At 41.7% G+C, this 27067-nt stretch overlaps 1 protein-coding gene across 1 annotated transcript in view; it reads right to left on the bottom strand.

Annotated features, from left to right (window-relative positions):
• The window catches only part of LOC115660508 (neural-cadherin-like), a 154479-nt gene that overhangs the window by 114980 nt on the left and 12432 nt on the right, over window positions 1-27067 (bottom strand). Inside the window, exon 3 of the mRNA XM_030581981.1 lies at window positions 15167-15274. The gene's annotated coding sequence lies outside the window, so the exon portion shown is untranslated. The remainder of the gene's footprint in view (window positions 1-15166; window positions 15275-27067) is intronic.

The following is a 27067-nucleotide window of genomic DNA, read 5'->3' on the forward strand; positions in this document are numbered from 1 at the left end:
CCTGTTCTTGTACCTATAAGAGTATCTCTTATCCCCATAAGAACCCCAAGGCAATAGTTCCTTGGGCTTAGCTGCTCTGGCCTCTGCGCCAAAGCTTAAGCTCAGAGGGGCACGGCTTACAGACTGAGGCTGCTGTACAGGAAAAGTCCCCCTGACCTGGATCCAATTGGGGTCTGATGGTCAAACATTCAAAGCTCTCATCCCTCTTGAGCTTGGAGAGGGGAGGAGTGGCAGATGCTGCAGTTGGTGAAGATGTGAGCCTGCCCCTTGTATCAGCTAGGGTAAAGGCAGTGGTCATCGTTGACCAAGACAAGCGAGAGCAGGAGACATACTTCTTAAACCCTGGGACTCTGAGCATAGTCCCTCTCCTGAGGCATGTGGGGGCGGGGGGGATAGGAAAGGTCCCTTGGGGGGGAAACTACATTAAGTGTAAAACTGCTAAAGCACTAAAAATTGTAAACACTAAAATCACTTACAAAATATTTACAGATAGGAAGACAAAGAAGCTTCGGACACAGAAGATTCAGACTAACGCTACTTGGAAGTAAGAAGGAACTGGGGAAGTGGTTGGTCCTCTTATACACTAGATCTTATCATAAGGAGAGCCAAAGTGCAAGTGCGGACCAACGGACACTACTTACACATTCTCTAGTTTCACGTGCCCAGAGCGCTTGCACACTGACATGTGAAATACACATAGGGATCAGCATTCAAAGAAGAATCACCGGAAAGAGGGCAGACACTGCTGTCTTCAAGTTTGCATCATAAAAATGATTGATATAATATAGTTGCAAAAATTGTATTTCATTATGAAATATTCTGTAGTGTCTCATAAAAATTGAAAACTTGGTAGATGACCTTAAATGTTATCTATAAGATTAAACAGAAAAAAACCTACAAATGATTTGCAAAGGGGGTACTAATTATGAGCTTGACAGGCTTTTCAGGATCAATCTGGAATTGCTAAATAGTTCCGCAGCATATGGGGGTGAAGTTGACAAGATAGGGTCAGTAACTAATGTTATTATTTGTGTTTTTTAAAAAGGATTGTACCCCAGTAACCCTCTTCATGAAGTGAAAGGCAAGGAGAGATGATAGAGAACAAGGACTATCCTTAAAAACTCAGCAGCTTCCTGAACCCAATTCTGCCCTATCCAATTCCCACTGAAGTCAACTGGACTATTTCATGTGCTTAAAATTAAGCATGTGCATAAATCTTTGCAGACTGGACCTAATTTTTTCAAATAAAATGACTAACTATGATTGGATTTTTGTTTTTTGTGTTTAGGATTTTTTATAAACAAGAACTACGAAAAAATTAGATTGGGTTGATTATTTTGTATCACTGGATAATGTAACTAGCAAACAAATAAAACTCACAAATACTACCTTAAAAGACTTGTCTTAGTTATTGTTACTTCAATGGACTGTGGTATCAAGTCAAAATGTTGATTTACTGTGGGAGAAAAGTTTCAACTATTCCTTTTGTTTTATTATGAAACACAGAATGCCTCAACTACATTCAAGTGTTTAAAGGCATTCCACTTAATTTTAGAAGATAGACTTGCAAATGTGAGAGGATAAATAAACCTGTGAGAAAATGAAATCAGGATGAACTGAATTCAAACTATTTAATAATCAACTGAAGTGCAATATAGTTGATATATCAGTCAGAACTTATCTCTAATTTGAAATGTTATAAACCAGATTTAATAAAGAAAGATTCTACCCATATGCTCTACAATTTACTTCTTCCATCAGATTAACAGATTTGTGCTGGAATTCAGTTAGATCTTTAAAAAAAGCTGACTTCATCTTAAACACTTAATTTCTACAAAGAACAGCCAGTAGATCTAAACAGCTTTGGTGCTCAAGGTCCAGTAGTTTCAGAAAGATAATTTTTAATCAGACTGTTTGCAATAGAAAACATGTATTTAAATCTCCTGTCTGCATAAACATTAGGATGGTGTTCTAAAAGTTTCTTGTATTATATTCCTTTTCATGCTGTTTACAAACCAGTAACATTCCAGAATTATAAATAACTCCTACAGCAAAGACATGCACACAGTAAATGTACATTTTTCTTTAAACATAATAGCATAAAAGTGATTATAAAAATAATTACATTTACATAGCTAAGTAATAATTCCAATTTTAACCTAGCATTATTTTCTTTTAAGACAACTGGTAAAGTGTCCCTAGGACAGATAAACATTTTAAAAGACAAAACATCAACCAGAAGCTACTGATCTTAATTCTTAGGGATGATCCTCACAGAATCAATACAGCTAGTAAGTGACTAAGGTCTTGGATAAAATTGAAACAGATGATACTTAGACTTCTTTAATTAAAACCTTCAGTGCTTAAAATAGGCAAATACTATAAAATTGGTGATCTTGCCACATTATGTATTGGTTTAAAGAATACAAATACACATAAAATGTAACAGAGTTATGTTAACTACTTGGAGAGCCTTCCAAACATCACCCTAAGTAAATCCTCTGATAAGAAAAAAAGTGAACGAGGGGAGATTACACAGCTAATGCCCAGGGATGAAGTAAGGTCATAGAAGCTTGAGATGACAGAGGATTACAGAGATAGGATCTTTCAAGCATTCCACACAAACATTAATGGAATCTGGCACCTTCTTCCATTAAGTGTTAGAACTGCACTAAAATATTAATATGCCTCGCAGACTACGATCTTCTAACTTCCTCCCATGGATAAATATTTGTAATAGTGTTAATCAAATACAGTGACATTACCACTGCACAATATAGATATGGGTATTAAATCTATGCAGACATTAGAAAGGCATGAAATATACTAGTCAAATGTTAATACAAATGAGAAGCAAGAAAAAAGAATCTATGTATATGATATGTGGCTGAAAAATATAGAAAATACCAGGAAGCTAAAACGAAACACCAAATTTAAAATGTGGGCACCTACGTGTCTAGTTATGCAAACCTTTACTTATACAGAAACTTAGCCAATGATGGAGCATATAAAACTTTACATACAGATGGGCAGGAGAAGGGTTAACACAGGAGTAAGAGAAACAGGAACTACTCCAGTTGGTCCCTCCTTACTCTGAACTCTTGCACAACAGGGCTCTGTCTTGCACAAAATGAAGAAATCGACAAAGATGTAGACCAAACAATGTGGTTATATACAACTGAGAGCAGGAGACTTATTTAAAGATCAAACTGTATGTAGCAAAGGGTGGCTACAGTAAGCCAGGCTTGTCTACATCAGAAAGTTGCAGCGCTGGTGAGGGAGTTACAGCGCTGCAACTTTGAAGGTGTACACATCTGCAGGGCATCACCAGCGCTGCAACTCCCTGTTTGCAGCGCTGGCCGTACTCCCGTTTTGTCTCGGGTGCTACAGCGCTGGTAATCCAATGTAGACACTTACCAGCGCTTTTCTTGACCTCCGTGGAAGGAGGAAGCCTCTGGTAATCAAGCTGGTCTCCTTTCCCGGTTTGCTCTCTCGTTCCCGGAACCCCGAGCAAGCAGGTCTCCTTCCCTGCGGTTTGCTGGGTGGCTCCGGGAACGCGAGAGCAAACCGCGGCGAAGCTGGTCTCCTTTCCCGGTTTGCTCTCTCGTTCCCGGAACCCCAAGCAAGCAGGTCTCCTTCCCTGTGGTTTGCTGGGTGGCTCCGGGAACGCGAGAGCAAACCGCGGCGAAGCTGGTCTCCTTTCCCGGTTTGCTCTCTCGTTCCCGGAACCCCGAGCAAGCAGGTCTCCTTCCCTGCAGTTTGCTGGGTGGCTCCGGGAACGCGAGAGCAAACCGCGGCGAAGCTGGTCTCCTTTCCCGGTTTGCTGTCGCGTTCCCGGAACCCCCCTTGAAGCCGCCCAACAGCGCTGCAGTGTGGCCACATCTAACACCACTTGCAGCGCTGGTTGCTGTAAGTGTGGCCACTCTGCAGCGCTGGCCCTATACAGCTGTACTAATACAGCTGTAACAACCAGCGCTGCAAAATTTTAGATGTAGACATGGCCAACAGAGTTGGAAGGAATCAGGTAGTACACCTTTGGGAGAGGCTAAGCAAATGAAGGACAGTGGCTGTTTGACCCAGGGAGTGGCAGATCCATCACCATCTTTTGCCTACCCTCAAACCTGTTACCATAGTTGACAAACCGCAGTCCCCACTTCCACCTACCATCAAATCTTTCTTTCATGACCACACACAGGAAGCCTTTGTGGAGCAGACTCTGCAAACATTTGCCCATGTAGCAGAACTCATGCCATATGTTAGACTCTCCACACCAACATGGGCATGTCTGGATTTTCCCATTATTGTGCTATGGGATATTTGAATGCCTTGGGGTAATCAAGGGCTGCTCATGGTTCTCCTTTATTAGAGAGAGTCACCGAATGGGTTTCACCTGAAAACAGATGAATGGAAATTTAGGCTGCTGAAGGGAGATGCATGTCAGAAAGTGCAGCCATGTGTGCTACCTGACTTTTGCGATCTTCAGCAGGAAGATTACTTAGGGAGTGGGGCTTCCCTTGAGCCACTCCCACAGCCTGCCAAAAAGACTTGGCTGTCCCAATTAAGTTGTCCACATTAGAAAACTGGACTAGCAGTATAACATAGAAAATAATACCTCGATCCATTATCCAAGAGAAAAATGTATACATGATAAAGGTATTTTAAACTATATTTAAGTATATGTTCTTCCTTTCTCCCTTCTGGACACATTGGAAAAACAGAAGTGGAATGGAAAAGAAGATGCAGACTATATGAAATCTAAGTTTATGAGCTACTAAACTGCCATCAGAAGTCATCCAATTTAGAAGCAGTTGTGTCTCATACCACCAGTTTACTTCCCTTTATGTGCCAGCTTTTCATCAATTACTTCTATTATGGGTGCCGCATGTTGACAGCAGAACTTAGATAAAATAGACTGGTATATAGGAAAAGTAAACTATAGACTAGATACACATCAGGAAGCTAAACTGCATTTTTTTTGGATAAAAGTTTGGCACATTTGAGACAGGACTGTGTGGCATGGCATGGCACGTACTGAAGCTGCAATGGAAAGAATACATCCTTCTGTGGAGCTAAATACTGAAGTCCTTCCTCAGAGAGAACTCCCATGAAAACTAAGAAATAAGTAAGGTCATTAGGATTTGCCCCCTGAAGTTTATTTAATACAATTCAGTAATCAGCTGGACAAAGATGAAAATAGACTCCATATTACTATTAGACTGGTAAATAGTCCAAGAAGTGGATGGTGCCATTTTGAGAAGTTTTGATGCATGCCTGGCAGCACACGTTTATCCTGTCAAATGATGCCTAGAAAAAAAAAAACATGAGGGAACAACTAAAACAATCTGGGATACTTTCTGCACAACAGACTTTTAGAAGATCTGGTGACTGTCATGCAAATGATGCACAGCAGTTCTCAAGAACAATCTTTTTTTTCTTTATACTTAGTCAAAGACAAAATAAGGGTATGTGATAATATCAAAAAGAAATAGAAAGTTTTAGGTTGAGACCATGCTTTTATTTATGTGGCAAAAGTGACATTTGGAGGAGATTCATATTTTATTTCACTTTTTCTTGTTGTTTCATATATACTGAATGCTTATTTTTAGCCAGATCAACAGCTGTAAAATACTAAACACATTTTTAAAATGTGAATGAGCAGCTTGTGGAAAATAATTTAAATTGAAAGCACGGAACTACGTGTAGTGACTGCACTTAACGAAAGCACTGCACTAAAAAGTAGTATAAAAAATAATGTTGATGTAAAAATCAAATAAAATAAATTTCAATGGGATTTTGAAAATTTTCAACAGGTGTATAATGCACAGCAGTATTCTTACATCCCTATTCAGTCTCTTTATATATAAATAGTGAGTATGATTTACCATACCATATCTACTGCAGTACCTGAACACCATAGCATTAGCCACAATGCAGACTCTCCCTGATTTTGTCTGGTTTTAGTTAGAACCTTTGCAATGTATTCTGTGCATATAATTATTCATATTCTTGGGAACAACCTGATATTACTATGTTTTACCATTATTGGCTAATTTTGATAATTTGTAGACTACAAATGAATTGTAAAAAAAAACAACAAACCATGGAGAAAGAGGGCAGAATTTAGATACTAAAACATCTAAGAGTGTTATCTTATCTTTGACATTGTTGCCTGGCTGTGGAGACTAATGCAACTGCCAGGTGACAGCAATTAGGAGGCAGAAAGTAAAAAGTAAACTAAAAGAATTAATGCAACTTTATACCACCTGAACATTGATCAACTTATAAAACTATAAGAACTCTAGTATCAAAAAGCCTTCAGTGCTAGGATATTTATTGACACGTGCAATGATTCAGATAAGACAATAGGAAAGCTGAGAGCAAAACAAATAATTGGAGAAACAACCCAGACTGATATGTGCATTCTCAGTAAAATACATCTCTTTGTACACATTTTAATCCTGAAAATTCACTTCTGCCAAAACTTGAAGAATAGTGATTCCCTTTTCATATCTATAATCATCCTCATGTTCCTTATTTAAAATACACTAAAACACAAAACCATCCCCACATGTGCATGGTTTTAATTATCAGAGGGGTAACCGTGTTAGTCTGTATTCACAAAAACAAGGAGGAGTCCAGTGTATAATATTTGTATCTGTAATTTTTACTCCATGCATCTGAGGAAGCGGGTTTTTTACCCACAAAAGCTTATGACCAAATAAATTTGTTAGTCTTTAACATGCCACCAGACTCCTCCTTGTTTTTATGGTTTTAACTGATCACCTGCATGGATCTCTTTCCTTGACCTATCCTCTCCCTTCTGTCTGGCTCTCTCCCTTCTGTCATCTCTGAAGTTTGGAGTAGAAGCTCTTTAAGTAAGAAACTGTAGCTTTTATATCTTTTGTGGAACGCCATGAAATAATAAATGAAGTTTATCAGTCTTGAAAATGTCAGTTGGTCAGACAAAGATTAATATTGAAAAGAAATTACTGTTTAAAGGAAGCTTTACTTTTAAACTTATGCTTAACAATACAGAAACTTGAAATCAGCAGCACCAAAGCAACACTATCTGCCCTGCACACCATTAATTACTGTCAGCTCTTTTACAGTCACAATCGAGTTCCTTGAAACCTATTATCAGTTCAGTGATGCAACTGGAAAACATAACAGGCTAACTGTTGAAAGTATGGTATAGATCCAAAAATAAGCAAGCTGGACAAGTTGTTTGTTTAGACATTTCAACTCAGTTAATGAAAATCACCTAGAATATAATATGTCGCTCTATCATGCAATAGGCTTTTATTCAAGAGCAATTTCAGAATGCTGTCTATTCAGACCAGATAAGAGTAAAAACCCTCTCAGAGGTAAGGCTTTTAGTGACCAGGGGCAAGGTTAGCTACCACTTCTCCAATGGCATCTCTTTGATACTGACAGAAAGAACTGTAACAAAGGGATGAGGTTGGGCTACATGATAGAGTGGGTGAAAATCCCAGAAGTTCACTCTGATTGACCCAATAGCTTCTGTCACAGTCTCTGATTAATAAGAGTCTACATGGCATAGAGCCTTGTTCAGGATTGGGTGATGAGGATAGAACACAGTCAAAGCTCCTGCTTTGAAATTTAGTCTTTCACCTCTAGATTAGTGGTTCAAAGTCAGCCCAGCACACTGACCAAAAGTCATAACAATATAGTCAGCACCTACATACTACAATGACAGGCTCAGCAGAAGCAGAGAGAGAAGAAGAGAGAGAGAGAGATCTGATTCTGGTAGTTGATCAGTGACCTACATGAGTTTGTGATCTCAGTCCAGTTCACAGGGGACAAGCATCCCTGTAATCAAAACTACCGACATTAATTAGAACCCATATTGGCATTCTCAGCAAGGAATTAATAGGATTAGAGAAAAAACTACCTTGTCACTCCTCTAAGTGGTCCCTCCTATAAGGGGAGGGGCAGTATGGGAAGTGTTTCTAACTACTCCAATCTTTGCTATACCTGTTCTGTGGCTAGAAGAAGTGCCTATCCACTGCAGAACATTTGGTAATTTTCACAAGTATTAAATTCACATAGAATTAAAGAAAAAAAGCCAACCTAGAGTTTTCCGCAGAAATCAAACAAACTTATTTCAGGTGAAAGTTATTTCCCAAATGTCCAGTTTTCATGTCAAACTAAGATTAAAATAAAAATTAAACCTAAAACACAGTATGAAAAAAGATTAAAAATGTAAAAGTCCACTTACTAGATGTCCAGAAGTAAGCACTATATTCTCAGTTAGAAATCTGCTTAGTTACACTTTCACAGCTCCAAATGAGAAACCAAGTAAAGAAAGAATTGTGTTGCTTATTAATTCATATTTGAAATAGGAATTTTTAAAAAAAGTCAGATGAAATCAGTCAAAAGGTGAATAAAACAGTGTAAATTACTACACATATTGTTTACTTGAATAAGATTAATTATTTTGAGGGTTTCCGGTGACAGTATAAACTTCATAAGGATCCATGAATCCTCAGAATCCTCACATAAAAATTGAGCCATACAATATATAAACCATGTTACCAACCTTGCAAACAGGCACATGCTTAACTTGAAGCATGCCAGGTGCCAAGTCTCATTTACCTCAACAGGACTACTCACATGTTTAAAGTGAAGCACATGCAGGATCAGGGCCACTGGAAATATTTTACTTAAGTATATTGACTTATTTTTATACTAAATATACTTTACTTAATATATATATATACATACACACATACACACACACACACACTTTACATCATTTAATTCCATAATATAATTTTGTGTGATCAACTATAAATGTAGCATGCTCCATATTGATATCACTCATGTTTCTGAACATTTCTAATTGCTTTTAAATATTCAGCCATCATGGTATCCTTACATCTTATTTTACATTATACTGAAAATTACAGAACTATAAAGCCTGTACATTAAAACTGTCACTCTTCCAGGTATCTATATAATTTTTACATTACTGATTACTACAATTTAGACTATGTTCTAAATGACACAGTAAAAACTCCTTCTGCTACATAACCATTCCATCATCATCATCATTATTTTGGAATTAGCTATTTCTTAAAAGCTAAATGCAAGCAAATCTCTAATTTTCCTTGATAAAATAGGGTCACCACACGTTTAAATTTTTGACAGATAATTTCCACCCTCTAACTTGGCAAAGTTCATAAAAGACAAAGTAGCAAGTTGTATAAAAAAGAAACTGTTATGCTACTAACAGTGTTACCTTGACAAAGGCAGACATCTGTATATTTGTAAAAGCCTTAGGTGTTTGCATCTATGTATAAGTGCACTTACTGTACACAGACTTGTGAGCATGCCTATTTGCATTTCCAATGCACTTATGTATATGCACTTGTGTCTGTGTATGCACTTTGCTATGTACTAGTGCATGCCTAAATGCTTGTAAGTGCCTGCGTGATTCTATGCACACATTTAAGTGTCCGTGTAGGCATGGATGTGCGTGTACATGGTATGTGCTGGTCTGTGCATATCCACGTAGGAGTGCGTGTGCACACTCAGTGTGCGCTCATGTTCACTGCGCGCACATGTCAGCGTGTGCACTTCTCCAACCCCCGGGGGGGGAGGAAGTGGAGGCGGTACCTTGCCTCTCCTGGACGCGAAATATGAACTCCCAGGTGGCGGACGCTTCCCTGTCCAGGGTCCTGACGAGAGTCACCTCCCCGCTCTCCCTGTCCACCCGCAGCGGGGACTCCTCCGCGGGCGGAGATACCAGCTCGAACCAGGCTGAGGCGAACCTGGCCGGGGTCAGCGTGGTCAGCAGAGTCCCGGGCCGGGCATCCGCGGGCACGGAGAGCGCTAGCGGGGAGTCGGGCTGGAGCGGGGTCCGGCGGCTGCGCTGGGGCGGCGGCGGCGGCAGCTGCTTGACCTGTGGCAGCACCTCGATGTCCAGGGGGGCGCTGAGCAGGGGCGGCTGCCCGCGGTCCCGGGCGAAGAGGCGCAGCGGAATGGGAGCCCGCACGTGGAGCAGGGACTGCACCAGCAGCACGCGCCCGCTGCGCGGCACCACGAAGAAGTGCGCGCTGCCCGGCCGGGCGAAGTAGCGCAGCTCGGCGTTGGCGCCCGCGTCCGCGTCCTCGGCGCGCACTTGCCACACCTGGGACCTGAGCGCCAGCGTCTCCTCCACGCGGAGCCGGATGACGCCGCCCGGCGGGCCGGGTCCGGCCAAGCGCGGCGCGTTGTCGTTGGCGTCCAGCACCAGCACTGTGAGGGTGGCCAGCTCGGCGGGCGGGGCGCCGCGCGGCGGGCAGTGCTTGCAGCACAAGCCCAGGCGGAAGGCGTAGAGCGCCCGCGCCTCGCGGTCCAGCGGGCGGCGGGTGCGCAGCCACACCTGGCCCGAGCGCGCCTGCAGCGACACCTGGAAGTGCGCGTGGTCCTTGCCCAGCAGCTGCAGGTGCCAGCGGCGCCCCTGCACCTTGGCGCACCAGGGCTCCGGTCCCAGCCGGGTCAGCGGGATGCTCAGCCCGCTCACCCGCGTGCCCGCCGGCCAGTTCTCCGGGACGTGGCCGCGGAATGAGGGTCTCCGCCTGGGGGCGGCGGCGGCAGCGGCCAGAGCCCAATACGCAAGCAGCCAGCAGGAGAGCCGCAGCCGGCTAAGGCAGCCCATGTCGCCTCCGAGGGCGCGGGGGGTCCCGCCTGCTTGTGGCTCCCAGAGCGGCCGCCGCTGCTGCCAGGCACCGAGCTGGCTCCGCTCCCTTCGCTGCCGGCTGTGTAGTGCCGAGGCGCGCTTCGCTGGGCTCCTTCAGAGGAGCTGAAGGGTCAGGGAGGGACCGGGGGCGGGGAGCAAGTGGGGGGATTAATGCCGAAGATCCCCGGGGAGCTGGTGGCCCATCCCCCTTGCCGCTCCGTCTGTCTCTCCACACGTTCCTCCTTGGAGAGGCTGTCACAGCCACACCCTGCGGAGGTCTCCTGTCGCCACTCACTACTGCTGTAATGGCAGGACAAACTTGCAAAAGTTTTGCTCAAGTGTAAGATACGCGGCCGCTGCGCACTCTCGGAGAGGGACCCCAAACGGTGGCTCATCTGTTCTGCTATTAGTGCCTATTCCTGAGCCGCGGGCAAGATGCTGGGTAGTGGGACGCACACGCGCCCTCCGTCCAAAGTCTCTTCTGTGTCTCACCCACACACAGACAGATACGAACAACACAGACCCTAGGCACAAACACCGCGTGAAAGAGTTTCTCCCCCTGATTCTCACACAGTCTCTATCTCCTACAGAGCTCTGGACACACTCACATCCACATTCAGGGGCTCACCAGGTTATTATGTGAGAGTCACACAGACATGCACAAAACAGAAAGCAACTGCTATAAAACATAATTTAAATCTAGCATTTTAGAAAATACACACACCTTTCTGCTGCAACGGAACGTGTAGTAGAACCTCATTTAACCAAGCCGCCATTATCCTGCTCTCTGTATGAATCGAGCTGGGGCTGATGGCGCAAACGGGGGGTTGCAAGGATCCTAAACAAAATATGCATTTGTATTATCGCCGTTTTAAAGAAATTGGAGTCTGGGGAGTATAGTATTGTGGACACAGGTTTGTTGTCTTGAGACTAAAAAGGTAAGACTGAGACAACAATAGAGGGCTTGATTGTTCAGCAGCTGAAGAGCTGCATTAAATCTCAGCTCAATCAGAACACTGAGGGGGAAAAAAAAGATGTAAAATGTAAGTCAGACACAGGTTGAGCAGCACTGGGTGGGGGGTTGCAGGGGTTACAGCCACCCCAAAATTTGCCTTACCACCCCTCCCAGCCCAAAGATCAGAGCTAGGTGCCTGGCCAGCAGCTGTTCCTCTCCACCCACCCAGCTCTGAAGGCAGCCCCATGGCCAGCAGTAACACAGAACTGCGAAAGTAAGGGTAGCAATAGGGCACTAAGTCTGCTATGAAAAGTGACTGAAAGTTTCTTCATGCTCCCCCAGTATTAAATAGTAACTATTTAAAAAATAATTTTTCAGTTTAACAATAATTCAGTAAAATGTGTTTTAGTCTTAATTGAAAAGCATTGAGAAGTTTCATTTTAAATAGGGTTATAAATTTAGCATTTAAAATAGTGTTAAATATAAAAAATGTGTTTTTAATTTATATGGGGAGGTTACACTCAGAGGTTTGTTGTGTGAAAGGGGTTGCCCGATGCCTGCACACAAAGTTTGAGAATCATGTGGTAGATTCATAAATTGCACTGTACTGTGTACTCTCATGGTAAAAGTTTGCCTGTCTGCTACTGTTATACAACACCACTGTCCACACACACACACACACACACACACACACCACAATAGGTTTGTAAAGGTATAACTGACTTCAATTTAATGAACAATCATTCTGCTGATGCAGCAGAGGGAATAAAATCCAATCCTCTTTGCTCTGGTGACTTTGCAGCCTGAAGAGGAATAATATATAAAAACCCAATTGTCATTTAAGTTAGCAGCTATGAATGAGTACACAAATAAAGCAGATCTGTTAAATAAGGTCATATTACAGTCACTTTGGCAACAGAACTGCATTTCTATTACAACAAATTCAGACAGAATTTAAATGAAAAGTTTTAAAAGTTCAACACAAATTTTATTCAACGTTTAAATCAAATCACTTAGTTCACCTTAAACCTCACCTAATTTTCAAGATTAAAGAAAAGCATCCAGAAACATTTGTTACTCACTTTATTCACAATTTTAAGTCTGTCAGTTAGTTAATTCTGTAACAATATTTTACACTTTTGTAGCACCTTTTGTATAATATTTTACTTTTGTAGCACCCACAACTTCAAAACACTTCACAAGTAAGTACCATTATGGGAAATTGGAGTCTAAAATCAAATAGGTTCAGGAATTGAAACCATAATTCCTGACTTCCAATACCATGTTATAATCAAAAAAAGCTCTTACTCATTTCATTCTGAAACGTTAATTTGAGAACAATTTTTTCCAGCTTTAACCAAAAAAAATTTTAAATGTATTTCTCTTTATACTGTATATCAGTCAAAGGGCCAGATAATGCTCCCAGTTACACAGTTGTAAATTCAGGGTCTGAAGTTTGTTGACATTCTGCATTTATAGTGGTATAAATGAAAGTGGGGATGGAGGAAGACATGGAAGTGGCTAGGGAGGATCCACACAGAGATCTACAGGTCACATCTCCATCCCTACTGTGGGGCTAGGACTTGGGATTCATCTCCCAACCCTGGCAATCCCCAATTTGTCAAGTGACATCATGAACAGGATCCCTGGGCCAAATATCTGAGGCACCAGGGACATTTTTAATCATACAGCCTTTCCCACACACCTAAAAAGAAATGTCCGTAAAATGGGATTGGATAAGGATTAGCCTTTTGGGATAAGTGCTCTTCAATTTAGAAGTTGAATGGATTGCCCCTGGACAGCCTCTCCGTGGCTGGCACATAGAGCCGTAACAAGGAATTTTTGCGCCTGAGGCAAGGGCTGGCTCCAGGCTCTTTAGCGGCGGGTCCCTGAGTCTCTGTCGGAGGGAAGGACCTGCAGCTGCTGCTTCATTCATTCTTTGGCAGCAACTCTCCGAGTCCCTCTTGGAGAGATGGACCTGACGCTGAATTGCCGCTGAAGAATGAATGAAGTGGCAGTGGCACTTCCTTCCGTCCGACAGAGACTCGCCACTGAATTGCCACCGAAGAAGCAGCGACAAAGCACTGCCAATCACTGTAGGGCTGCCCCTCCGCTTTGCACGCCCGAGGCAAGTGCCTCACTTTCCTCACCTTGTTACGGCAGTGCTGGCACACGTCTAAAGAGCAGAGCTCTACCACATCCGCTGCCTTCCTTAGTTCCTGAAGCCTGGTCTACACTAGGAAATCACATCACTACAGATGAACTGTTGTTCAACATGGTTTAGTTCAAACGTAAACTAAAAACAAAGTGTACAGAAATGGTGCTGAAAACAGTTTCTCTTTGTTTACACTTGCAGCCACACGATGTTCAACTTTATGGATTGTCAGCGATAGGTCATTTTTCTAGTGCAGAGCAAGCCTCAGAGAGAGGAACCTTAGAAATATCCCACCTGACCAACAAGCTGTCTTTCCTCTTTTGTTTTTCAAGCTCTCTGTGCTTGCCAGCCTGGAGACAGACTACATTAGTGGAGAAATCTCTAAGCAAAAAAGAAATTAAGCACAGAGTTCAAAAAGCTCTTCTGATTGGTCTCACTGTCACATAACAAACTCTGACTCTCAATATGCATGTATTTACACTGCCAGTTCTCAGTCTTTTAGTTCAAGACTAACAGCTGAACAGCAGTGAGTTTGTGAGCTTGAATCTCTGAGGAACAAGTTGCTGAATATTTAATTTAAATATTCATTTTGGCTAAGTGGTGTATGAAGTGATATTTCCCACCTCTATATCAGATGTTAGTTTCTTTTAGTATTCAAATATGCACTAAACTAACTTATAGTCTTAGGGGGCTATAAATCATGTGACTACAGGAGGCTGCTAAGGCACTCAATAACTACCTCATAACAAAGCTGCACTGCTGTAGACACAGGAGTACTCCAGGTAAAGACACACATCCCTGCCAGATTCTGCCTCTTCTGATCAGTGAGCTTAGCCCCCCCAAAAGAATAAACTCTAGAGGCCTTCCGTACTCAGTTCATGTGAATGGAGTTCATAGCAGCAGTGCCTGATAAAGATTTCACATTCTCTAGTTAAGGTTTTTCTATTCCATTCATTTGTCAATAGAGAAAGCCTCCAGATGGTGGTGAAGGAGAGAGGGGCATAACCACAGCAATACTAGGGATCACAAATCAATCGTTATGACTGCTGGAATTGGATGTAGATGGCAGACACCAAAAATCTCCTACCTAGTCCCTGCATGAGATCTTTCCTTCAGAAGACCACAGGGAGGGAGCAAAATCATTTTTTAAAAAATATATTGAAATTGTGATAGGTTCAGAAGCTAATACAATCTGTTCATGCTTCTGGATTGTAATGAAGGGATGAATAGCTCAAACTTTCATCCATTCCTTAAATCAAATTTAAATCTTTGCTGAAATTAACAAAAATCTCAGTACTCTTTTTAGAAAGCATTTGCACAGACCTCCCCACTTCAAAGTTATATCTTGGATTAAAAGATGAATTAACAATACCATGAGATGTTATTCTCAGAAAGCCAGATCATGCACCCCAAGATCTATTCATAGTGGCACCTCTTCCAATGGCAGCTGTTCCTGGAGAATCATTCAAAGGTTATCCATCTGTGAAGAGGGAACAAATTAATGTAGACTCATCTATAGTAATTTGCACTTACCCCACAAATTTGGATGGTTCTAAATCCTCAGTGACCAGATCCTCCATCCTGACCCTCCCCACCAATGGCTCTAGAGCCTCATGGAAGGGTTTCTTGGCAGTTTGAAGGGAAAATAGGAACATACTGTAGAGCTAAGTTGTCACACGGCATCTGTCTCTACTCAGTGTACTTCATTACCTGGCCATTTCATGTGGCCTCACACTCAAACACATACCTGGTTATTACCTTTCCACCATGTGTATTTAGTTATTTTTTTCCCTTATAAAGCATAACAGACTTCCACACAGCTTTCAATCCACAACCCAATCTCAACTTCTCAGCTACCCCTTGCTTCCTATTCCTTCTACTTATATTCTCAAATTACTATATTTACCTACTGATTACCATCCAGGTGCTCATAATTCCCCAACAGAAGGTGTTTAATTGTTCATAGCTGAGCCTGCAGCCTACTTCATGCTGTAGCAACATCAGTGACTAGGGTGCTACTAATAGTGCCCTATCACATAGCTCTTCCCCTTTATTGCCTCCCCCATCTAAATCCATGAGATTTGGCTCACCTCCACTTGTGGAAGAGTGAAAAACACTGGCTCTACAATTTTTTTGTGTGAGATAGGTTAATCCCTTAAATCTCATTTTCCATTTTAAAGTTTTTATTTATCACTTATTTTAGTTGTAAAACACTGCAGATTGGTTTTAGTTAAAGAAATGTGATATTTGGCAGAGATTTTATTTAAAATTCAGGAAAAATATGAAGTCTGACAATTTGAAGATATTTAATTACAATCATAATTAGTCAGAAATATTTTATAAATTGCTCGATAGATGCCTATCCTTCTCTTTTTGAGGTCAATGGCAATAGGAGTAGGAATGAGCCAATAAACTGTACAGCCAAAGGTTTATTTAAAAATACAAAACATGCCAAAGATCCATTTGTTAAATTCCTTACCTCTCCAAATCGTGAAAAAATAAAGAACATCCCAAAGGATAAAGCAAATTGAGATAAATATTGCATTGTAATGTTTGAGTTCTCACCACAGAGACAATTCACAGAAGCATTCTATTGTTATTTTCTCCAAACATTTCTCATCCTTTAAGAATAACATTTGAGAGTTGTAGTAATCTTTAAAATGTCTATATATTTATGAAATGCCATAAATCTCTATTCACTAAAACCATGTTTATAATCAAAGTTACCAAAAGATTTCTGGACCCAGAAGACATTTGAAAGCTCTAGTCCTTTTGACCCAATCCTTACATAACTCAAATAGGTAAAATATGCTGGAGTTGCCAAGATTCGGTAGCCATGCTGAATTTATTCAGAACCTAATTATGTATTTATTATTACAAATCAGAAACAAAAAACCCATCAAAAAAGTAGAAAATGCAATCAGAAAATTAAAATGGATTTCAGATAGGCCCAGTACTGTATAAGTGGGAAACAATGGCTTGAAGGGAGAACTGTTTTATCATTAAAAATTCTCTCTAAAAGGCATATTCCCCAGCTCTTTGAACCCCACTGCAGATTTGTGGCTCCTCAGTTTCTTTCCAGATGACTAGTAAGGAACTTCTGCAAAGCTGGTCTCAGCCTCTCCCTCAGTAGCAAGGGTGTATTTCTGGACCCCCCCAATACTCCTCCTGGAGCTGAAGTTGCGGTTCAGGCAGTACCTCAGTCTCTCTCCTCAAGACACCTCTTTTCCCTGGAGCTGGATTTACAGCCTGGATCATTCAGGCTGTATGACCTCATTCAGCTTTTCCCTTTTACTTAATTAGTCCCCAGATTTAGACAAGTCAGCCCTCTCTTACAGGTGCCTGTCTCCCACCTGGTAGCTAGTGCACAGAGGTCTATCCACCTCATAGGGCTAGGCCTTTCTGAACTTCAGGTTTCTCCCTTTCAAGACACCTCCTCCAAGACTGACATGCCTCAAAGACATGGCATGGCCAGGCTGCCTGAGCCTAAAGCTGTTCTTTAACCCCTTCTTGCATGTTTTCTAGACCACATCACTTCTGCTAGGGCAACATGTATTCAGTTGTTGATTATCCTTAATAGCTATCTACTTCAGAGGCAGACACCCAGAAACATTCCCCTTCTCCTTAGCACAGGAATAATGATGCAAGAATATAACACAGGGCATAAACATACCGAGAATTTATAATCTCAGACAGAATTCATAAATTGTAAATAGACAGATTTCCCAAATTGTCACATATAACATCAAAGCATATCCTCTAGAAGAGAAACACATTGAACAATTATCCCTACAGGCAATTTTCAAAGTGACTTTAAATGTGGTGCCAAACTACAGACATATAGGACATAATTATCAGGGTTGCGGAGCATCTGTGGAAGCCATGTACCTCTGAAAACTGTGCCTCGGGTGTCTTAATAGCGACACCAAAAATCAAAGGTCACTTTTGAAAATTTGGTCCTTAATTTATATACATGGAATTGTACATGAAATTGTTGAGGGCTCAATCCAGTGCACTGTATTTGTGGCCACTATGTTAAACTGTAGGGAGAGGTTCTGCCCTGCTGCATACAGTGTTATACCCTCTTTCTCACCCCATACCGCACAATCAAATTGGCACCATGCAGGGCATGATCTAGTCCAAAGTGGCAAAATATACATCCTGTGTTATTTTAGATAATACATTGTCATTTTTTTATAATATTTGTACCTCCATTTGCTCAAATGCAAGTACCAGTGATAATCTTTGCCTGTATAATTTTGCAAACGGAACTTTATTTAGTCAGAAGTACAGCTGCTGTTGTCTAATCCTTGCCATCTCTTTATGCAGATTTCTTGGTACATTTCACAATTTTTTTCTTGGAATCTAGTGGTGAAAATAGTTTAAAAAAACACTTTCTGCCCAGCCTTTGCTAAGACTTGAAGACTTTCTCTCAACCTAAAGAATTGATAGAATTAAAAAAGCTTTAAGACCACTTCATAACAATTTTGCTCAAGTTCATTATGAATGGCTGGAAGGATGCTTCTGCTTTTAAGCATCGGTACATGGCATAATTCCATAAGCTTTGTATGCAAGTCTGAGAAGGTAGCAATAAGAGCAAATATTAGAAACAAATTAATCTGGATAAATGAATATACTTCTCATTGATCTTGTTCTTACATCTGTATTAATGAGGAGTAACTCCATTGGGACAACAGAGTTAAACAGGTGTAAAAATGGTTTGAGATCAGTAATGAATGCTCTTTGAATAATACTTTCATTGTGTGTTCTATTTCCTCTATAGGGCTAGTACATTGTTATTTACTGGATTAATTGTAATACCGCATCACCCTTCCATTAATTATTCTCACTGGATAGTTTGAAGATTTTTCAATTAAAGGTTTTAAAACTAAAAACGCGTCTTACTGTCAAGTGTTTTATATCAATAAGAATTTTGGCTTATTTGTGACTGATGGGGAACAGGATTTAATTTAACTTCTCTCAAAATAATGACTTCAACAGACAACTTCCTACTACCCTCTAAAATCTGATTTATTGGAAAATATGTTCCATTCCTGTACCTGCCTTAACAATTTTTTTTATATGAGAGTTAAGCTGCCTGTATTCAGTACACAAAATATAATGAATCACAAGTCTGTCCGAAAACCTCATTAATGTGGTGCTATTCAGTTGTTCATACACATGCAGAAGTCAGGTAAGATGGAATGCCTCCTTAGTACTTTCCTTATTTATGAACATTATATTCCAAAAGTTCTGATACTGTTGTTTTGCCTGTGAAGTTTCTCTGGAACTCAAGCATGATTCAGGATCCTAAATTCTCTCCATCTCACTGGAACTAATCAGAAAAATTCCAGTAAAATAGGTACACCTAGTTCCCTGCCAGCTCACCTGCCCAGCTCCTCAGCAGCCCATGTGGTGGGCAGTTGGGACTACTCCTGGGGGAATTCTGCACCAAAAAATAAAAAATTTGGCAGCAAAAAATTTAAAAATTCTGCACACAATATTATAAAATTCTGCAACATTCTGCATATTTTATTTGTCAAAATAACACAATATAATCACTCTGGTTTCAATTATTTTTGTGATTTATTTAAACTACAATACAATCGATGGAGAATGAGAGTGGGGAGCACTGGAGAAAATCCCCAAACCCCCTTGCTTAACAGTAATGTAACTAGGTTTGACCCTTTATTTCTAGTTATTAGTCAACAAATATATGCAGCCATGTGCTCAGTGTTACATCATAGGCAACTGAACAGCAAGTGAAGGCTGGGAAATCAAACTCACAATTTATATTGCCTACTGACCATCTCCAGAAAGGACAGTAGCAAACAGTTCACGGAGCACATTCTGATAGGACATTTTTTCAGTCCAAAACTTTAGTCCAAAACAATTCTAATCACTAAAGCACCATAAGCATTTATGAGGCCATACTGCCCTTTACACCACTCTGGCAATTTAAAGGAGCCTTAAAACTTTTAAACCTGTTTTATACTCCAGGGGGAATTCATAAAGAGAATGGGAACAATTCACTTAGCAGGCAGGCTGATGCATTCTGCTCTGCCTGAGGGGACAGTGCCTGTCCCATGCCTACCTCCTCAGAAACACTCTAAAGCCCTGCCTCTCCAGGCCAAGAGTGCTGCAATAGCGAGTGAGAGGGACAGAGTGTCTCTCTCTCACACACACACGACTGCACAGCCTCCCTCCCCCCTTGGATGGTGATTTACATCTCTAGTGACTACTCTGGGTGCCCAGCCGAACCTACCTGTGCTGCCAGGGAGGGGCACATGACCACTCTTGCGGCTTCCCTTTGCTTCCCCATCAGAAGTCATTTTTCTGCGAGGAAGCAAAGAAATCTGCAGGAGACATGAATTCTGTGCATATACAGTGATGCAGAATTCCTCCAGGAGTATGGGACACCAAGGCTTTCAGGCTCCACGGTAGCCTCCCAGGTGGACTGCTTTAGTGTCAAAGGGGCTCCCAGGGTCTGTGGCTCCATTCCTTTTGGTGGAGATTTTCTAATTTTTGGTGTTTATTCCTAATTGGAATAAAACCAGATTTCAAAATATCAAAACTCTCCATCTCTGCCCAGCACTCCATTTCACGCACAAAGTGCCTTGGTTTGACTACTCACTGGAACTTTAAAGGAGCAAGTTTCTGGTCTGATACCCAAGGTGCCAAAAATTAGGAAATATCAATAGAGGTATAAATGAATGTTTATCCCAAAGTTCTGGCTCATCCATGTTACAGGAAACAATAAAATATTTATTGAGAAAGAGCCTGATCCAGTATTTAAAGCACAAGATGGAGAGCCAGAAGATCTGAGGTTTATTCCTAGTCTATTCTGTCACCAACTCACTGTGTGAGTTTGGACAAGTCACTTAAACTGCCTGTGCATCAATTTCTCCATCTTAAAAATGGGAATAATAATATGGACCTAACTCATCAGGATACTGTGAGGATTAATTTACTAATGGGTTAAATTCAGCCCTGCACAGAAAGAATGAATAGCCCAAGGCCTACTTACTACTTAAATCAGAACAACATGTCCAACCTCTGGGACAGCAAATGGCCAAAATTACTTGCAAAGTCAGCCTCATTTTGTTTGACTCCACATTGCATGTATTGTTTTGAACTATGGGGAGCTACTTTTTTTAAAATATTTCTCCTTTGTCTTTTAAAAAAACTATTTCACTGTAATTCCTGTATTAACATTGACAAACATTCCATTGCAAACTTAGCTATATATTTTACAGTATATCAATGCTGTAATTTTTTTACATGTCAACATATTTAAGGAAGCAAGAATATTTTTGAGGCAATGTAATAAGTACTACTGTGTTTCATTATTCAGATTATATTGCTTGCACGTTTTGTAGAAGTCACCACTTGTCAATCATTACAGCTGGAGTTTGCACCTTAGGGAAAAAAAGATCTTGCAGAGGTAACTTGTGAGCTAGCAAAAGTTTTCTGTTAACTTGTTTTCCCTTAAGTTAATTTATGGCCTCCTGTACTCCTCACAAAAGAATAAATTTGCCTTCATGTCCCTGTGAATTCCAAACTCTGGTCTATTAATCATAAATTACCAGAAATGTCATATATCTCTCCTATCCAAGAAAATATTGTATGCTCAAGTTTTTCATGAGCACATGCTGGGCACAGCTGTACCACTGCAACTACTAGCATCAGCATGCATGCATCCTCTTTTCCTGCTTCGGAAGGATATAATCAATTCCACATAAGCTTTATAGCTAAAGATATTTTCTCACAGTGAGGGTACTATAAGTTTCATAGATATACTCACTGATTTCCCATAGTGAAGCTTGCAGATGAAATGCCATGACTGAAGTACAGACAGAATGAATTTACATGACAAAAAGTGCAATGAGCAATCTCTGATTCTACTGAAAAGTGTTTATTGAGAAGGAAAGATGATGAGATTAAATAGGTTAATGGAGACCAAAGAGGAAAAGAACAAAAGTCCTAAATAGGAATGAAATGAGACTAATAGATTTAAATTGAGATGCACCTGTGTTCTCGGAAATGAGATCAAGACAACTCCATTTATGTAATATTGTGTACATTTAGAAACCAGAGAATTAATGCTTAGAAGGCCTATACATTTCCTTTCTTTGATGAATTAAGGTCACGTTGTGATATATCTAAAAAGAAAGAAGATAAAGGCCAAAGTGATAGTAGATAATTTAGGAATCTTCTGAAAAAAACAGCTAAATTCTGCACACATTGCTCAAGCAAGAGTCCCAGGCACAGATCCTAAAAGGTATTTAGTTGATTTCAATGGGAGGTAGGCACTTAAGTACCTTTGAGGATCTATGCCCTAGTGACTTCAACAGAAGAGTTGCTCAAGTAACAACAGCAGAATTTGGAACACAATGTATTGCCTAGGATCCTAGGTATGTGAAGAGGATCACATTATGTTTTGTCCTGGAATATCACAATAAGGCAAAACAAGGAGCTGGGCAGAGAGGGGACTAATGAGAGATTATTTTCAATGGCCGGGGCATGACCTCTTCAGGTGGAGTGCAGAGGGTAGCTGAATGATCTACAGACTGATTCAATCCAACACAGGGAAGATAAGCCTCTTCTCACTCTTATAAGGATGATAAAGCCAGAGCCAGAGCAGTGCCCTGAAGAACTGGCTGTACCTGAGGCAGAGAACCCAGAAAAAAGAAAACAGAAAGAGAATGTGTCTTTTCATTATAGCCTGTAAGGGCAATAGCAGCAGAGAAATCAAGAGAAGGCTAAGAACACAGACCTATTTGCTGTCCGGTAGTTATTAGCTTTAGTTCAACCACAAATTATTCAACTTGATAGTTTTCTCTTAAATAGTGAGTAAGAATAATTCCCTCTGTTGCAGGAGGGAATGGATGACATTCTGTGTGCTCTGTATTCAGTGGTCCCTGGTGGCCTTAAAACCTATGAACATATGAAAGACAACATAAGTGACCTAAGGAAGTTGTAATGGGTATATCATTGATCTACCAGATCTAGCACACAAGTTCCTACTGCAGGGACACAGGCAAATGTTTTTATTTGTGGGGGCTAGAGTTAAAAAAAATAAATATAATAATTGTTGTTGAATATCATTGTAATGAGCAATTTTGTACCAAAACTAAATTAGTCCTCTTTTAATAATGTGAGATAAAAGAACTTCTATTCCAAACATAGTGTTTCTTTTATTATTACAATCCCTAAAGCCCTCCCCAAGCCCTCTGTTATCTATGCATAGGAATGTCATAGCAGGTCTCCTTTCTTAAGTGGTCATGTGTTGTTTTGGTCCAGGTCAAAATCAAATGTCTAAGAGGCAGTAATAAGAGCCAGGGTTAGTAAAGTTACTTTATCCATGAAAAAGTATTAAACAATGAATAACCCAACCGTAGATAGTCCTCTGAATCCACTTTCATAGATGAGCTAGATGAGCAAACTAACACCTCCTTCCAGGTACTGGTCATTGGCGATATAAATAGCATTTATAAATAAAAATATTGAAAACATTTAGGATGCTGTGCAGGACACACCTGTTAAATCTGGCTTTCAATTATCAGGAGGTTTATTGTATGAGATTTTGGGGCAAAGGTTAGAGGCAACCAGTTTGTGTGGCTGTATTGTTTGATCATTTAGAGCATGTCTACACTGCACAATTAAGTTGATTTAATGTAAGTTGACATCCAGCTGCCACAGTAATTAAGTCAGTCGTGTGTGTCCATACCATGCTCCATTGTGTCAGTGGAGTAGGTCCTCACTAGCAGCGCTTGCATCAATGCACAGAGCAGTGCACCATGGGTAGCTAACCTACAGTGCATATAGCCACATGGGGTTTTGGGAACTCCTCATGGGACCAAAACAGTGCAACTCCTCATGGGACCAAAACATTGTCATAGGAGGGAATGGGAACATGGCTTTGGTCTCCCATGATACAGTTTCTTCCCTCCCTCCCTCCCTCCCCGATATCAATGGCAAACAACGCATATGTTCTCGTGCCTTTTTTTCGAAAGCCTGGCTTATCCACATGTAAGCCATAACCCGAGAAGCATGGACCCTGCTCAACTGTACATTCTTGTTGTGAGCATTACAAACACCTCGTTCCTTACCCTGCAGTATTTCCAGAGCAAAGACAGGAGCTGCCATGCAGAACACTGAGATGTCATGCAAGCAGTCCTGCTGCAAGCCACAGAACAAAACAATTCCTGACAGCTGCTGGCAGTCATGTCGCAGCTGAACAAGGTGGAGTGTCATTTTTGGTCCCGGGAAACAAGCATTGACTGGTAGGATCATATCATTATGCAGCTATGGATCCACAGTAGGATCCAAAAGGCAAAAGGCCTTCAAGTGGCCTTGAATGCAAAAGGCCACTTTCCAGGAACTTTGTGCAGGGCTTTCCCCAGGGTTGAAGTATAGCAACACTAAAATGAAACTGGCTCTGACAGTGGAGAAGCGAGTGGCAATCACTTTCTGGAGCTTGCAATGCCAGACTACTATCGGTCTGTGGGGAATCAGTTCAGAGTTGGTAAATCCACTGTGGGAGCTGTTGGGATTCAAGTATGCAAGGCCATTAATCAAATTCTGCTAAGAAGGGTCATGACTCTGGGCAACATGCAGGACATAGTGGATGGTTTTGCAATGATGAGGTTACTAACTACAGTGGGTTGATAGATGACATGCATATCCCTATCTTGGCGCCAGATCACCTTGCCAAAGAGTACATAAACCATAAGGGATACTTTTAAATGGTTTTGCAAGTGCTGGTGTATCACAGATGGTGTTTCACTCACATCAACATGGGACAGTTAGGAAAGGTGCATAAGACGTGCATCTTTACGAACACAGAAAGCTGCAATTAGGGACTTTCTTTCCAGATCACAAAATAACCACTGATTATGTTGAAATGCCAATAGTGACCCTGGGAGACCCAGCCTAGCCCTTGCTCCCATGGCTTATGAAGCCGTATACCAGCCACCTGGACAGCAGTAAGGAGCAGTTCAACAAAAGGCTGAGCAAGGGCAGAACAGTGGTGGAATGTGCCTTTGGACATTTAAAGGGTCGCTGGTGCAGTCTGCTCACTAGGTTAGATCTCAGTGAAAGCAATATCATCATAGTTATCGCTGCCTGTGGTGTGTTCCATAATATCTGTGAGGAAAAGGGAGAGAAGTTTCCATGGGGGTGGGATATGAAGGCAGATGGGCTGGCAGCTAATTTTGAGCAGCCATTTGCCAGGGCAATAGGAAGAGCCCAGCAAGGAGCTCTGAGTCTCCAGGAGGCTTTGAAAACCATTTCAGTAATGAGCCACAGTAATATGTGCTGCTTGTGCCTTCCCATACCATCCCTCTGTTGCATCAGTTTTCCTGTACCTCTCTCCCCAAACTCCTATGACTGGAAAAAATAAAGAGCATTTCATTTTTGAAACTTTTACTTTTATTGCGCATGCGCACACGCACACACACAGACAGAAACTGAAAAAACAGGAAAATAATTTAACCTTGGGTAAACGGTGTGATAAAATTGGAAGGGGAGAAACCATATCAGCTTGTCTGTCAAAGTACCATAGTCTTGACCATCAAATGTCTTTGATTTGTCGCCTTTTGCTCTTGATATCCTTCCCCGGTGTTGAGTGGAAGGGATATTGCACCTCCTCCCCACCACTCACCACCACCACCACCTCCAGGAACATTTCAGAGAGGGGGATTGGGAATAGGGCGATGCTTGCAAACAGTTCTGTAGGGGCTGCAGAGGAAGTCTAGCCTCAAGCTGCTTTTCCTGAAGCTCAGCCAGATGTCTCAACATAACTGATTGGCCCTTCATAATCTGCAGCATCTCTTCCTGCATGACACACTCATGCTCCTGGGATGCTCTCCAGGTCCATGTCCAGTTTTTCAGACAATGAAATCCTCCAAGCTTTTAGCTCCATCTCAGCTGTCAGAGGTGTTTGTTATCTCAGTGAACGTCATCATGCGTCCTCTTTCTTCGCCTTCTAATCTGCAAAAGCCTCTCAGCTGGTATGGAGGATGTGCTGAAGGCTATAAGGCATGAAAAGTACAAGGCAACCATTGTCAGCGCATTCCCTGGGCCTAGTGCAAGGCTGCTATTTAAAAAACACTCCCCTTATTACACTCAAGTGCAAGCCAGAACGTGCTCAGAATCCCTAGCTATTCAATGAACTGGTTTGCTGTTCCAGTCATGGTGAGTATGGTCTTGTGGCATGGGCAACGGGTCTTGTTCTGCAACTTGTGGCAAACTCATGTTGGGAGCACAGGTGGGCAGGTGGACAATGTCCTCTCCCCCTAGAAACATGGGCATTGCTTTGAGACCAGGGATCTGCATTAAGCCTCCAAAATTGCTGTCTTTGTCCAACTTGGTGTGGTGGGTCAGGAGCAGAGGCCATGAGAGAACACAGGAAGTCCATTCCTCCTTCCCTTAATGCTGCCGGTAGTAGTAGCCCCAGACTTGCAGAATCTGAGGTCATCATCGATTCCTGTCAAACAAATCACCAGCATGTTAGGAAAAGAGTGGCTGAGGGACCTGGAAGTCACCAGGGGTAGTGGATCACATGCTCTATTGTTTGCAGTACGAGCACTTGTAATGAAAACTTCCACCATTTCTCCTATGTGATATCAGTCTCCTGAGAGTAACAAAGGTGACAGGGGAGCAGATGCTGCAAGTGTCTAGGTACAGACCTGGTCCTTATGCTGCTAGGCTGCGTACCACAATGATGCCAGCAGAGTTAATATTGGAGTGGCATGAGGAAGTGTCCTACAGTGGTGGAAGAAATAAGGCAGCCCTCCCCAGAAACCTTCTGCAAAGGATGCAGAGTACTTCCATGAAAGTTTCCTAGAGATCTCCATGGAGGATTGCCAGGGCACCCCTGTGCACATAATCAGTCTTTTCCAGGGAGTACCCTCTGTGTAGCTGGAGCAGCCACTGGGAAGCAGATACCCATAGCATCTCACTTTTTCTTCAGATTAAACATAAAATATAAGAGCATGTAACCCCTACAATTTGATTGGAATTTCATACACAACAGAGGTGCCTTCCCCGGCATCACACTTGGACATCATGCTGTCCTGCGACCATCGAGGCTCTGGGGATAAAACCAGCTTCTGGTTCTCAGGGAGAATGGATTCACTACTTGCCTGTCTCCCTTTCTTCTCCTCGTAATGCACCTAATCACTCCTCATCTAGAATGCCCACTTTGTCATTGCATGAGGTGGCCTGAGACTCAGACTCATGGGAGGTATGCATGCTGCATTTGGGGGTA

This window comes from Gopherus evgoodei, chromosome 12 (genome assembly GCF_007399415.2).
Source record: "Gopherus evgoodei ecotype Sinaloan lineage chromosome 12, rGopEvg1_v1.p, whole genome shotgun sequence".
Lineage (NCBI taxonomy): Eukaryota > Metazoa > Chordata > Testudines > Testudinidae > Gopherus > Gopherus evgoodei.